Source organism: Halichoerus grypus, chromosome 2 (genome assembly GCF_964656455.1).
Source record: "Halichoerus grypus chromosome 2, mHalGry1.hap1.1, whole genome shotgun sequence".
NCBI classification, from domain to species: domain Eukaryota; kingdom Metazoa; phylum Chordata; class Mammalia; order Carnivora; family Phocidae; genus Halichoerus; species Halichoerus grypus.
The window spans coordinates 18,931,545-18,945,661 of NC_135713.1; the positions used below are offsets into that span (position 1 = coordinate 18,931,545).

Consider the following 14,117-nt stretch of genomic DNA (forward strand, 5'->3'; position numbering starts at 1 on the left):
AATTCAAAACCATACAGATTAATTTTCCTTTAAAATACAAATTGAATATGGAACTATGAGAAAAACTAGTTGGGAGAATAAAAGTAGATCACAAAATATTTAAAAAAATATTTTCAAATATTGCTTATGTATCACTTTTAATGAGATAACTTAAATGGACTTACCTAAACATGTACTTTGTTTTACTGTCTATTAACCACAGTCAAATGCTCATTTTTATGGTATAAATAATGTTTCTTAAATAATTACAGTTGATCCTGAAAATTTTCTTATTGCCTACAACTTGCATAAGTATTCCCCACAAGCTATGATTATTTTCAAAATATATAGGTGCAAAGACTAAGTAAAGATAGAATAGATTAAACACATAATAGAAAGCAATATGCTAAGATGGTTTATTGGTTAATAAAGGCATAGTGGCAGACCATTCTACCTTTCTGTTGACTATTTCTTCTTTTATATAGACCATCGTCTTCTTAAAATATGCTCCTTCAATGTATGTTAAATATACTCAATTTCTTTAATACCAAACAAAACATATGCTCCTCTAGATGCACCATTTAACTATGTTCAAGCAGCTGTACTTTGCCTTTCCCCATTCTCCACAAATATCTTGAAAGAGTCAGCCACAGTTGTCTATACTTTCTCCTTATTCCAACTCAATTACATTTCTGCTCCATACTCTCCTAAATTTAAGTTTAAAAACAATTTTGGGGTAGGGATGCCTGGGTGGCTCAGTTGGTTAAGACTCTGCCTTCAGCTCAGGTCATGATCCCAGGGTCCTGGGATTGAGTCTGGCCTCAGACTCCTTGCTCAGCAGGGATCCTGCTTCTCCCTCTGCCTGACATTCCCCCTGTTTGTGCTCTCTCTTTCTCTGACAAATAAATAAATAAAATATTTAAAACTAATAATAATAATAATAATAACTTTGAGGCACCTGGATGGCTCAGTTGGTTAAGCATCCAGCTCTTGGTTTCAGCTCAGGTCATGTTCTCAGGGTCCTGGGACAGAGCCCAGAGTTGGGCTCCTGGCTCAGCGGGGAATCTGCTTGTCCCTCTCCCTCTACCCCTCCCTGTGCTCTCTAGTTAACAAAGTAGTTAAAAAAAAAAAAAAGTTTCTTTGGGAGCCACTAATAAGAGCATTCCTTTTTGCCTTGAATTCTGAAAATATTCAATATTGAATTATTTTTCTGGAAATGTAGTAGTTAATGAATTCAGATAATTATTTTAGAAGACTTTCTTTGAAAAAAAAATCTATAGTGAGCTTAGTTAAGTTTTACTATGAACTATTTGGTATGCTATACTGTTTGTATTTCATCATTACATGTCAAGTACACTTTGAGATAGATATTTTATTTTTCTAAAAACAAGGCATAAGTAAATATGAAAGAATTGGAAAAGTTGATTTGAAGATAGCCATGGATTTTTTATGCATAAATATTCGTGAACATATGAAGTAAATCAAGTGATTGATTGTTACTATACATTTCATTTATTGGGAATTGACTCTAAATTTTGTTCCAATGCTAATTAACTCAATTATTCAGCTTTTTCTAAAAGAAAATCAAACACTCAAATAAACACAAAGAAAATAAAAATATACAAAAATTAATTACCAAAATCTCTGCACCAGAACACTTTTTCAGCATTTCCACAAACATTATTGTCTCCTTTCTACCTCCAGCACACAGAAGTACTAGATTACAACATAATGGTTAAAAGAGAAGCAAAATAAAAGGAATAAAATCTTGCTATACAAATAAAAACATATAAATTATAGATATAGAAGTAAGGTTGATCAGTTATTGATTAGAAATTGATTAGAAATTGCTGAGCATATAGACTCATTTGTGAACATAGAGCCGCTGTTCAAAAGCTCAGTTACATTCTCATCATTTGACTTTGATTTTTGGGACAGTCTTATTTTTTTTTTTTTTCAAAATGAACTCTACCCTTACATTTTATTAAAAGAACAAACATCATGAAAATTAACCCAGCAGCTTACTTGAATTGAAAAAGTAACATGATTCAATGTGAAAATAAGAAACTCTCTACAAGTCTCTGAGAGTAATAAATAGCAAAATACAATGCATACAGGAATCATACTGAGCAACAAACTCTCATACAAAGCAAAAATATTTTAATATGTTTAAAATCCAAATTTTTCTTTAAAATGATTCATGAAAAGGATTCTCAAGTAGGAATTAACACCCCAATTAGTCAAGCCTCAGGAAGCTACATCCCAGCTACTTAATATACAAAGAGACATCTTTTCACCAGTCAGTTCCTTCTAATGTCCCCGTTCTGTAATCCTAGAGACTTTTTTGCTTCTTTAACACTCCCCATTCCACCACTTCTTCAGATCATAAAAACTGAATTTGCTGAACACCAGAAATCTTTTGATATGCTGTTGTATAAACCATACATTTTGTTGGTTGACCATCTGCAGTTAATTAAGCCAGCTGGTAACTGGTTAACTGGTTGGTAAATGCCTCCTCTGTAAGTTCTTCACTTAGTCCATCTGTAGCTGTGACTGTTCCCCCAATCCCTTTCTCTCCTTTCATAGCCTCTCCTAATTTCTGAAGGCATAATTTTAGAGATTCTACATAACTGTGGAAGCCTCAGGTAGACATGGCAGAGAGAATATCTTCTCCATTGATTGTCTTCCATTTCTCTTGGCAGCATCTTTCACTTGCTTTAGATGTTAAAAAGCTGATGAGCTCACGCATTCTTGAACATATTCTTTGGCATCTTTTGCAGTCTTTCCATTTAGGTATGGCATTTTTCATTATCTTTTCTACATTTGTAATTGGAAGATCTATATCTTCTTCTCTGAAACTTTCTTTTGAACCATTTCTGTATTCACGATCATTCAAGCTGTCCTCAGTATCATCATGATGTGGGATAACATATTGACTTCCTCCAACATAGTCAGCAGAAAAGTGTGGTTGAGAAGCACGTGTTGTAGCACGGTCTCCATCCATCTCCAGTGCAGCCCTGGTTGGCTCCTATCTCCAATCAGCTGTTTTGTTGCATAGAAAATGGCTGCAAAGGAACCAGTCCTGGTGTGGAGCTACCAAATCTTACTTTTCTTAATACACTGGGTTTTGAGGAGTAGTGAGAAGAATAGTCTAAAAATATGAAGAAGAATTCTAGATCAATAAATTATTTAATATATCATTTGAAGACAAATCATTTAAACTAAAATAAATAAGATTATAAATAAATACACAAAAATAAATAATAAAAAGCATCATTACTTCACTTCTGGAGTGCCAAGTGTCTATACCATTTTGCATTCCAACCAACAATGTATGAGAGTTCTTGCTCTACATCCTTGCCAGCATTTGGTGCTGTCAGTGTTCTCGATTTTGGCCGTTCTAAGAGTTGTGTAGTGTTATCTTATGTTCTAATTTTCATTTTCCTGATGACTTTTGGGGCAGGGCATCTTTTCATATGCTTATATGCCCTCTGTATACCTTCTTTGGTGAGGTGTCACTTAGGATCTTTACCCCATTTTTTAATCAGAGTGTTTATTTTCTTTTTTTAAATTTAAATTCAATTAATTAACATATAGTGTATTATTAGTTTCAGAGGTAGAGTTCAGTGATTCCCCAGTTGTATGTAACACCCAGTGCTCATTACATCATGTGCCCTCCTTAATTCCCATCATCCTGTTCCTCCATCCCCACACCCCCATCCCCTTCAGCAACCCTCAGTTTGTTTCCTATGGTTAAGAATTTCTTATGGTTTGTCTCCCTCTCTGATTACATCTTGTTTTATTTTTCCTTCTTTTCCTCTATGCTCCTCTGTTTTGTTTCCTAAATTCCACATATGAGTGAAATCATGTGATAATTATATTTCTCTGATTGACTTATTTTGCTTAGCATAGTACCCTCTAGTTCCATCCACATCATTGCAAATGGCAAGATTCCATTTTTTGATGGCTGAGTAATATTCTATTATATATATATACCACATCTTCTTTATCCATTATCTGTTGATGGACATCTGGGCTCCTTCCATAGTTTGGTTATTGTGGACATGCTGCTATAAACATTGGGGCTTAATGTTGAATTTTAAGAGTTCTGTATGTTTTGGATAACAGTCCTTCATTAGATGTGTATTTTACAAATATTTTCTCCCAGTCTGTGGCTTGTCTTCTTATTTTTCTGACATTGTCTTTTACAGAGTAAACATTTTTTTATGAATTCTAACAAAGTCCAATTTATAGATTATTTCTTCAATGGAGCATGCTATTGGTGTTGTATCTAAAAAAGTTATCATCATACCCAAGGCATCTAGGTTTTCTTCTATATCATCTTCTAGTTTTATAGTTTAGTATTTGACAATTAGGTCTGTGATATGTTTGTAGTTAATTTATGTGAAGGGTACAAGGTCTGTAGATTCAGCTTTTTACACGTGAATGCTCAGTTGTTCCAACATCATTTGTTGAAAAGACCATATTTTCTCCATTGTATTGTCTTTGCTTCTCTGTCAAAGATCAGTTGACTGTATATACATGGTCTATTTCTCAGCTGTCTATTCTGTTCTAATGATTTGTCTACTCTTTCACCAATACTATAATCATCTTGATTATTGACTGTAGCTTTATAGTAAGCTTAATGATGGGTAGTATCAATCTTCCAACTTTATTTCTCTCCTTCAACTAAGTACATTCTTGATGAAATATAATTTTATAAATTTATCTTATAAGAAAATTTCAAGAAAAATTAACAATCCTAATATATAGTCATTTTTATGGAAGAAGGTAGCAAATACTCTTCACTATAGGGATGAAGAACAGTACAATACATTTTAGCCTTTTTTTGGGGGGGAATTCAAGTGGAAAATAATTGTAACAACAAAAACAAACTAAAATCTCTTAGGGTAGCATTGGAGAATTCTAGTATAAATATAATGAAGGACTTAAAGGCAAAAAATACTTGTAAGGATAGATAAGGTATACAAAAAATTCACTATGATGAATTACTTGGAAATAGGTGAAATTCATGGAAAATAATAGGAGTGACATGTAGAGGCTGCTTTAGGCAACAGACTTGAGCAGTGGAATGTAAAAAGGGCCCATAGTGACCACCACGTGGCTGAATACAAACAGGCCCATTAGGCGACCTACCTTAAAATATCCATAAGCCCTAGCTAACCAATGGGATACTTACAGCCAGGCACAGGTACCAAAAAAAGGAAAATTCTATACTTTGCCATACCTCCTCATCTTCCCCCTTTTAACATTCCCTACCCACTATCCTTGCAGATAGTGTTTCCTCTGCTGTCCCATCCATGGCTTTTTTGTGGATTCAGTAAGCTTCTATCTCCTTTGTTTTGCCTCAGGTGAATCCTTTCAACTCCCACACTTCCACCTTATCATCACCCCAGATCTGGGAGACACCACATGACACATCCAATCTGGGAGACACCACATGACATATTTTAAAAATAGAAAAATGCAATGTAATAATTTAGGCCTTATTCAAATTAACATTTATCAGGTTTATTGACTAGTAAAGATGGGGGTTTGCAAGGAGCCACGATTAGGATTGGATCTTTTATGAGAAGAAATACATAAAAGTTTATTCTAATCTCAACTGTCTGAACATTTAATCAGTCTAACTTTATTCCCATGTTTAGACACAAGTTTAGAGAAGTGAAGCTTTCTTTTAGCGCAGTGGTTGAAGGGAGATATGGTTCTTCTTTGGGGGTCAACTAAGGCAACAAGTGCTAAGATTCCTGTTAAGGACTATGATGTGGGAAACAAAGCAAAGAAAAAATTAAATTCCCTTTCTGCCTACAGCCCTTTGAGAAGTCCTTGAAACAGATAGTGTGACCTTCCTCTAGGAACGCAACTGCCTCGATGCTGAAACTTCGCTAAAGGCGGAAGGCAATTTTTTTTTTTTATTATTATGTTATGTTAGTCACCATACGTTACATCATTAGTTTCTGATGTAGTGTTCCATGATTCATTGTTTGTGTATAACACCCAGTGCTCCATGCAATACATGCCCCCCTTAATACCCATCACTGGGTTAATCCATTCCCCCCAACCCCCCTCCCCTTAGTTTGTTTCTCGGAGTCCATAGTTTCTCATGGTTCATCTCCCCCTCTGATTTTCCACCCTTCATTTTTCCCTTCCTTCTCCTAATGTCCTCCGTGCTACTCAGCCATCAGAAAGGATGAATACCTAACTTTTGCATCAACATGGATGGAACTGGAGGAGATTATGCTAAGTGAAATAAGTCAAGTAGAGAAAGTCAATTATCATGTGGTTTCACTTATTTGTGGAACATAAGGCGAAAGACAATCTTAGCTTAATATTATTCCCATCTTCAGGGTCCTGTGAGTCTACTTTAACATATAGAGATTCCTTTGGAGGGGGCCTGGGTGGGTCAGTTGGTTAAGCATCTGCCTTCAGCTCAGGTCATAATCCCAGGGTCTTGGGATCAAGCCCTGTATCAGCCTCTCTGCTCAGCGGGGAAGTCTGCTTCTCTCTCTCCCTCTCCCTTTGTGATCTCTCTCAAATAAATAAATAAAATATTTAAAAACAAAGAAAAAGTAAAAAAAAAAAGAAATTCCTTTGGAAACTTCCTTTATCTCTATCCCCCAAGATATGTATTAGCAATCATCTCCCAAGCATATACATCTGAAGGTGTTATTAGAAAATAAAAAATGACCTTTTCCTAAGAATAGCTAGTCCACTCAAGTTCCTGGAAACCTTGTTTCCAAAATTCCTTAGAGACTTATACTATCCCTCACAACCCCAGTGCAGCTCTTTTATCCACAGGTCCTGTCCCTGTGTTTTAATAAAACCACCCTTTTGCACCAATGACGTCTCAAGAATTCTTTCTTGTCCATCAGTTCCAAACCCCAACATTTCCACATCAGACTATAATACAGTTTAGTTTGGGGTTGGTTGCTTTCTTTACTTGTTTGTTCTTTTTTTGGCCTAGTTTTGATGCCCTGACTGAAGGTCAGGTCACTTCCCCTTTTTGAGCAGCTCATTAAATCCACATGCCAATCACTTCCCTTATTGGGTTTTCATCCATGGGAACTTTAAGTATCAGCCCTGGGACCAAGCGCCAGACAATGTACCCCTGTACCCCAGGGTACACCAAAGTTATTCAAATTATCCAATCCTCAGGGAGCCTGAGAGAGCTAAGTAGCATCACTCTGCTTGTTGCATAACAGCTTGCTGTTACCCTTTCCAGAGGCAAACCCCTGCGTGGCCCTGTCTGGCAGCCTTTTCATTTGGAGCTATAATACAGAGTTCTTCCTTCTAGACATTCAAGTGTCATTATGTTCTGTCCTGCCATCAAAAGAATCTTTAAATCTTATGAAACAAGGCAGGACATTTTTTTTTAAAGATTTTACTTATTCATTTGAGAGAGGGAGAGACAGAGAGAGCACACAAGCAGGAGGAAAGGCACAGGGAGAGGGAGAAGCAGACTCCCCACTGAGCAGAGAGCCTGTTACAGGGCTGGATCCCAGAACCCTGAGATCATGACCTGAGCTGAAGGCAGATGCTTAACTGACTGAGCCACCCAGGTGCCCCAACAATGGTTATTCTTGAGGCAGTGGGCTCTGAGCATTTGACAGGGCAGGCTTCTATAAGAATATCATCTTCATGGGGCGCCTGGGTGGCTCAGTCATTAAGCGTCTGCCTTTGGCTCAGGTCATGATCTCAGGGTCCTGGGATCGAGCCCCGCATCGGGCTCCCTGCTCAGCGGGAGGCCTGCTTCTCCCCCTCCCACTCCCCCTCCTTGTGTTCCCTCTCTCGCTGTGTCTCTCTCTGTCAAATAAATAAATAAAATCTTAAAAAAAAAAAGGAATATCATCTTCACATAATGGAGAAAATATGCTAAAAATTCTAGAGAATTTTGAAATCTCTTAACCTAACATTGAGTATTAGCTATGTGAGTGGCCTCCTTGTTCCAAAGCTCAGCCGCTGTGCAGTACACTTGGGGATGTGCCAAGTGCTTTAAGTAATTTCTCTCACCCCCCATTCAATATTGATGGTCAAATTAGTTATATTTCCAGTACTCTTTTAGATGCCATCCTTCTTTCATCCATGTTGCCCATCATTCTCCTTATTGTGGTTATTTTTACAATACATTTATTTCAACTACAATATCTGGAATATTTGTCAATCTCCCCTTACTGTCTTTTTGGTTACTGTCCACATCCTTCCTTTACATATATCCTGCCATTCTATTTTGTATAAAAGAACCATTGAGAATGGTGGTGATGTTAATGTCACACAGAGAAGTTTAGCTGTGTTATAATTTGAAGAGCTGAACTTTTCAATGCAGTCAATAAGTGAATTAATAGGGCTTGTACTGGATTGAGAATGGAGAAGTAAATTTTCAAGAGAAAAAAGAAAAAAGCAGAATAATAAAAGCATAAGAGAATTATTTGTAAAAATCTAAGGAAGTATGTTCTACTATAGAGATGAAATAGATAACTTCCTGGGAAAATATGCTTTAGCAAAAATTGACTCCATTCAACATAGAAAACTTAAAATAATTCAATATAAAACTCAGCAAGAGTTATCAATCAATTTTCTCCCCACAAAGCACTTCTATATTACTTGGGTGTAGGTAAATGCTTTCTAACTATGTATCAAAATTCAGATGCAATAATAAAAAAATATTTACAAGTTAGACAGCCAAAAGTTCATATGGAAAACAAAAGCTATAAGCAAACCAAAAGATATAAAACAAACTGGGAAGAAAATATTTGTGACATATATTACATATAAATGAATAATACTCCATATTTTTACAGTTACCTCCTATTTATTAATAGCTAATCTCATTCACATACATATATAACATTTATTATTACATATAATCTCCTATTGTTCTGCTTCTCTAGAGAACCCTCACTAATATAATCCCTCCTAGATTTCTACTAATAAAAATACATTGAAAGTCTTTTCTGGTTCCATACAAATTTTAGGATTATTTGTTCCATTTCCTTGAAAAAAGTTGATTGTATTTTGATAGGGATTGCATTGAATGTGTAGATTGCTCTAGGTAGCATTGACATCTTCACAATATTTGTTCTTCCAATCCATGAGCATGGAACGTTTTTCCATTTCTTTGGGTCTTCCTCAATTTCTTTCATGAGTATATTATAGTTTTTGAGTACAGATTCTTTGCCTCTTTAGTTAGATTTATTCCTAGGTATCTTATGGTTTTGGGTGCAATTGTAAATGGGATCGACTCCTTAATTTCTCTTTCTTCTGTCTTGTTGGTGTATAGGAATGCCACTGATTTCTGTGCATTGATTTTATATCCTGCCACTTTACTGAATTCTTGTATGAGTCCTAGCAGTTTTGGGGTGGAGTCTTTCGGGTTTTCCACATAAAGTATCATATCATCTGCAAAGAGTGAGAGTTTGACTTCTTTTTTGCCGATTCGGATGCCTTTTATTTCTTTTTGTTGTCTGATTGCTGTGGCTAGGACTTCTAGTACTATGTTGAATAGCAGTGGTGATAGTGGACATGCCTGCCGTGTTCCTGACCTTAGGGGGAAAGCTCTCAGTTTTTCCCCATTGAGAATGATACTCGCTGTGGGTTTTTCATAGATGGTTTTTATGATATTGAGGTATGTACCCTCTATCCCTACACTCCGAAAAGTTTTAATCAAGAAAGGATGCTGTACTTTGTCAAATGCTTTTTATGCATCTATTTAGAGGATCATACGGTTCTTGTGAACTAGAGGGTATTATGCTAAGCAAAATAAGTCAATCAGAGAAAGACATGTATCATACGATCTCACTGATATGAGGAATTCTTAATCTCAGGAAACAAACTGAGGGTTGCTGGAGTGATGGGTGTGGGAGGGATGGGGTGATAGATATTGGGGAGGGTAGTGCTATGGTGAGCCCTATGAATTGTGTAAGACTGATGAATCACAGACCTGTACCTCTGAAACAAATAATACATTATATGTTAAAGAAAAAAGAAGATAGTAGGAAGGGGAAAATGAAGGAGGGGAAATCAGAGTGGGAGACGAACCATGAGAGACTATGGACTCTGAGAAACAAACTGAGGGTTCTAGAGCGGAGGGGGGTGGGGGGATGGGTTAGCCTGGTGATGGGTATTAAAGAGGGCACGTATTGAATGGAGCACTGGGTGTTATACGCAAACAGTGAGTCATGGAACACTACGTCCAAATAAATAAATAAATAAATAAATAGAAAAAAAAATAAAAAAATATATTGAAAGTTTACTCAAAGGCATATTTCCCAATATAATTTTCACAATTGGCCAAGGAGAGTCAATAAGGGTATGGAAAACAGATGGATATCCTATAGAACAGAGCCCAAAGTCATAGTGTATGAAGTGGGGAACTACTCCCAGGGAGCAGAGGCAGGGTTTAATCAGGGGATACATCCTACTCCTGCTGTAGGATATCTGGCAACAATTACCTAGTAATTACCTAGGAATTTCAATGGTAACAATTGCCATTGAAGAATTGGAAAACAGTATGGCGATTCCTCAAGATGTTAAAAATAGAGCTACCCTATGACCTAGCAATTAGGGTATTTACCCCAAAGATACAGATGTAGTAAAAAGAAGGGGCACATGCACCCCAATTCATAGCAGCTATGTCCACAATAGCCAAACTATGGAAGGAGCTGAGATGCCCTTCAATAGATGAATGGATAAAGAAGATATGGTTCATATATACAATGGAATATTACTCAGCCATCAGAAAGGTGAATAACTACCATTTGCATTGACATGGATGGAACTGGAGGGGATTATGCTAAGTGAAAGAAGTCAAGCAGAAAAAGACAATTATCATATGGTTTCACTCATATGTGGAATAATAAAGAATAGTGCAGAGGACCATAGGGAAGGGAGGGAAAACTGAATGGGAAGAAATCATAGAGGGAGATAAACCATGAGAGACTGTTCTCTGGGAAACAAACTGAGGGTTGCAGAAGGGAGGGGTGTGGGGGGATGGGGTAACTGGGTGATGGGTATTAAGGAGGGCACGTGATGTGATGAGCACTGGGCATTATACGCAACTAATGAATCACTGAACAATTAAAAAAATTGCTATGGAGCAGTATTGCTACGTACATGCCATTCTTCTATGTTTCAAACAGCAATGCTTATTACAGTTGTTTACTACTGTTTTTGGGTGTTGAGCATGATATCTTCTTCTTTTGAGTTTGTAGATCTCCAAAACAGGAGATCTATGCCATCTATGCCTGGAGCTGATGTAGATGAGACATAGACTAATACTGATGAGTGATAGATGAAATAACTGGGGTTTCTGCAATAAGACAAAGACTATTTTGCAATGTGGGAGAGGCATGAATAATTCAGCTGAGATCTGACTATATGGTATATTAATGTCTTTGGTTTTTCACCCCTGTCTGTGAGCATACCATTTGCCTTATAAATTTTCAGTGCCCTTCCACTTTGACTCTGGCTTGGTCTTATGACTTGTTCTGGGGATGGACTATTGGCCAGATGTGATGTAAGCACAAGCTTTAAAGAAGAACTTACACATTTCTGCTTGTGCAATTACTTTCTGCCATTGCTGTGAGATGAGGATTCTCAAGATATCCCAGTCATTCCAGGAAGGAGGAAGAGAGATACATGGAAGAGAATCACCCCAATTGTCTGAGCCATCACCATCCTAGATTATTTGTCAGACAGTCAATTCCCAGATTTGCTCAAATCCACCCAAGTTTAGCAGAGCCATCTAGTTGACCTCCCTAGAAGTTTTCCCAATATATGCTTATTTTCTTAAGTAACTGAGGCTTTGACACTATGTTTTAATATTTATTTATTTGTTTGTTTGTTTGTTTATTTTAGAGAGACAGAGAAGAGAGAAGGGGGGAGGAGAAGAAGGAGAGAGAATCTTAAGCAGACTCTGCAGAGTGCAGAGCCTGACATGGGGCTCAGTATCACGACCCTGAGATCAGGACCTGAGCCAAAATCAAGAGTCAAATGCTTAACCAACTGTGCCACCCATGTGCTCCAATACTATTTTTAATGAATCATCATCATATACTTATGTACAGACCTTATTTTTATATCAAATTGTAGTGCGTTATTTGAAAAGCTGTTAGCTAGTAACTTTTGTCATTATTCTAAGCCATACATAAGTAATTCAATTTTGAACTACTCTGTGTGTTCTATTTCATTTTAATTACCTTGTATCTATCTTGCCTTTAGAAAATAACCAATTTTAAATGACTGTTAGTATTTAGATAGTATATTTCTTGCCATTTAAGTGTACAAAGTAATGAATTTTAAATAGAAAAAAGTTACCCAAGCATAAAATCATTTAGCAAAATATTTATATAACCATAGATATTTTTGTTTCTTAGAAAAGGTCATTTGACTATAAATATGACATTTTTGAAAGTGTGACTGTGGTAAAACAAAATCAATTTTAAACCATTTACCACACAGTAATAAAAGTCCATGTTTATCTTCATTCTCATTATCAGTTAATTCAGTCATGTCTATGTAATTATTAGATCTGAATATGACCTTCTCGTCTTTCTGGGCAATTAGCTTTTTTTCTGCATACTCGTGCATGAGATACAGACTTTAAAAAAAAAAAAGTTTTACATAGAAAAGTGCATTATTTTAGTAAAAACTCTGTAATCTATATTTAGGGATATAAAGCATATGCTATCTGTTTGCATTTGATTAATATATATTGTTTCAAGTTTTTATTTTGCTTTTCACGTTACATTAAAGCATGGATTCATGACATATTTATTGCATACTTTCTTTAGACCAAGCCCCATGCTGAGGATATAAGGGTATATCTGATGAAAGATATAGTTTCTACACATTTCTCCCCAGACACACTATCCAAATGTTGCAGACAAGTAACAATTCTCCTGCCATCAGAAATATCCAGGAAGAAACAGAAAAGCCCTCTGACTTAAAGGGAGCCATGTCAATTACTAAGGTACTTCCTTCAAAGTGCTGTCCCAAAATTAGAATTAGTTTCTAATTAGGTTAGTTTCTACAGTTCACTACAAACCAAGTAGTAGGAAGAGGCTGTAGTGTTCCTTCTTCAGACACCACAAATATTATTTGTGACTTTCTTGAGTATTAAAATGGGAAGCATATCCTCTATCCTCATCTGTGTATCCTAGTTGTCAATTTTGGAGTGATAAGAAAACCTGCATACCGCTCATGATTATGTAAAACACTGAAATTTCATGCTTTGTAAAATAAGATGGATGCTGACATTATTTTTTTTTTTTAGTATGAAGAGATTCAACTAAAAATAAATACAATAAAATCAAGTGTTAAAATGAAGTTATATATGAATTATAAAGACAGCATATTAGTTTTCTATTACTGCTGTTACTAATTACCACAAATTTAGTGGTTTAAAACAACACAGATTTAATATCTTACAGTTCTGCAGGTTAGTAGTCTAACACAGGTCTCACTGCCCTAAAATCAATGAAGATGTAGGGCTGCATTCTTTTTTGGAGGTTTTAAGGGAGAATCCATTTTTCCAGCTTCTCAAGGTCACAACATTCCTTGCCTCTTGGCTCCTTCTATCATCCTCCAAGCCAGTGATTAATAAATTAATAAATCTTGCTGATTTCCTTCCATAGCTCTCTATGACCACCACTATGACTACAGCTCCCTCTGACCACACTGGGGTTTGATTCTTTGCTTTTAAGAATTCATATGATTAGTTTGTGACCACCAGGATAATTTAAGATAATTTTTCCATCTCAGTTTTAATCTCAATCTTAATCACATCTACTGCATACCTTTGGCATGTCAAGGTAACATATTCACAGGTTCCAAGAACTAAGACATCGTCATTATGAGGGACCATTATTCCACCTGCCACAGACTGTTAAAGAAAGCAGTGGTGTTCCGCTCAAAGCATCAAAATGCACTACAGAATTAAAAAGAGAGAGAGACAGAGAGAGAGAGAGACAGAGAGAGAGACAGAGAGAGAGAGGAAGAATCTCTCCCAAACCTACTGCTTTAGGATCTTCAGTGCTGGGTCTTCACATGTTCATTTTAAATATTTCTGAGCATCTGCTAATTGACAGGCATGAGTACAAAAATATGATAATGTTTAAATA

At 36.3% G+C, this 14,117-nt stretch overlaps 1 pseudogene; it reads right to left on the reverse strand.

The window, feature by feature from the left end:
• Positions 1-2,362: 2,362 nt before the first annotated feature.
• Positions 2,363-13,861, reverse strand: LOC118538174 (nuclear transcription factor Y subunit beta-like; annotated as a pseudogene).
• Between the last annotated feature and the right edge of the window lie 256 nt (positions 13,862-14,117).